Consider the following 2,105-nt stretch of genomic DNA (forward strand, 5'->3'; position numbering starts at 1 on the left):
CCAGCTGCCACCAGCCTGGCTCACCTCCTCCTGATAAGGTGAGGCTCGGGGGCATGGCTGCTTCTCTTATTGACCTTGTTTTCTCTTTCCCCAGCAAAGCTATGTGTCCTGCAGTTTAACTCAAATCTGGCACTTGTCTACCTGGAGATAGCATCACATCCCACAGGTTAAGGGCTCAGTCCCTGAAGACTACTCTGACCCCCACCTCAAAGGTCAATTACAAGTTCGGATGCTTCTGACAGACCAGCTATAGATCAGAAGTTCCAACAACCCCTTTCTCTGGTTTGATCCATTTGCTAGAATGGTTCAGCGAAGAGCTTGCTTACTAGATTAATTAGTTTAGGGACTTCCGTGGTGGTCCTGTGGCTAAGACACCAGGCTCCCAAAGCAGGCGGCCCAGGTTCAATCCCCGGTCAGGGAACTAGATTCTGCATGCCACAACTAAGAATTCCTATGTCTCACCTAAAGATCCCGTATGCAGTAACCAAGACTGCTGCTGCTGCTACTGTGTCCGACTCTGTGTGACCCCATAGACGGCAGCCCACCAGGCTCCCCCATCCCTGGGATTCTCCAAGCAAGAACACTGGAGTGGGCTGCCATTTCCTTCTCCAATAACTAAGACCTGGGGCAGTCCAATAAATGATGCTTTTTTAAAAAAGAATTCATTTTAAAAAATGGATTCCTAGTTTATTACAAAGGATATTAAAAGATACAAGTGGGGACTTACCTGGTGGTCCAGTGGCTAAGATGCCACCCTCCTAATGCAGGGTGTCTGGCTTCAATCCCTGGTCAGGGAACTAGATCCCACACGCTGCAACTAAACGTTAACTTGCCCCAACTAAGATGGAAGATCCCGCCTCCTGCAAATAAGTCCCGGCTCAGCCAAATAAGTAAATATCTAAAAATAAAAGATACAAATGAACAAGCAGATGAAGAGATACTTGGGGCCAGGCCTGGAAAAGTCCAGGGCACAAGAGCTTCTGTCCCCGTGGAGTTTGGGGTGTGCCACCCTCCTGGCAGGTGTTCACCAACCAGGAAGCTCTCCCAAACCTCATGGCTCAGAAATTCTTATGGAAGCTTCATTACACGACTACTAGTGACTATTTTAACCTCCAACCCCTCTCCCCTTCTCCAGGGTGGGAGGACGGGGCTGAAAGTTCCAACTCTCCGATCACGGTTGGTTCCCCTGGCAACCTGCCCCCATCTGTAGGGGCAAAAGTCACCTGATTAACATAAACGCAGATGTGGCTGAAAGGGCCTTGTTATGAATAACAAAATGCACCTTTAAAAAAATGCGCCTTAATATATCGCTCTTATACCACTTAGGAAATGTCAAGGGTTTTAGGCGTCCAGTGCCAGGAATAAGGACAAAAACCAAAGATGTATTTCTTATTATAAATCACAATATCAGAAAGCCAATTTCCACACTGTGTGATGCTATGGGATTTGTCTCGGCCTCAGTGCCTGTCAGGGGGAGACCCAGAAGGATTTTGTCCATGGGAGACACCTCTTCCCTGCTGCCCAGGGCCCTCCAGGCACACAGCTGCGTGTGTGGGAGCCCTGCTGCGCCCATGGCCGCCCTGAGTTAGCACCGCGCCTGGAGCATCTCTGCTCCTCAGCGCCCCATCTCTGCCTTCCCAGTCCCACTGCCACGGCCCGGGGTGTATCCTCCATGTTCCAGGTTTAGCTAGTGGCCCTTCCTTGGGTCCTACCCCACTCAATCCCACCACCGCACTTCACAAAACACTGTCTTCCCCATGTCGAATCCCCACTTCAAATCCACTGGATCCACTCTGCTCATCACACTGGCTTCCTCTTTGCCGATCCCTGGTGGAGGCACTGGGAAGTCAGTGTCTCTCTATCCTCAGGAGCTTCCACGCAAAGGAGGAGGTGCCGAGCAGTGATGATGTCTCACGTGAGAAGTGTCAGGGCAGGGCCGTGGGGTCCCGGAGGAGGTGCATCAAGCCAGGTCCGGGGGTGAGCCAAGGAGGCTTCTCAGAGGAGGGAACAGACAGGCGTTTGAGACCTTCCCTTTCCTCTGACTTCTACCTGATGGTCCCAGTGCTGCGGTCTTCAAAGCCCCTCCCACTTCCTCCCTGTGCCCC

Source organism: Bubalus bubalis, chromosome 2, assembly GCF_019923935.1.
Source record: "Bubalus bubalis isolate 160015118507 breed Murrah chromosome 2, NDDB_SH_1, whole genome shotgun sequence".
Lineage (NCBI taxonomy): Eukaryota > Metazoa > Chordata > Mammalia > Artiodactyla > Bovidae > Bubalus > Bubalus bubalis.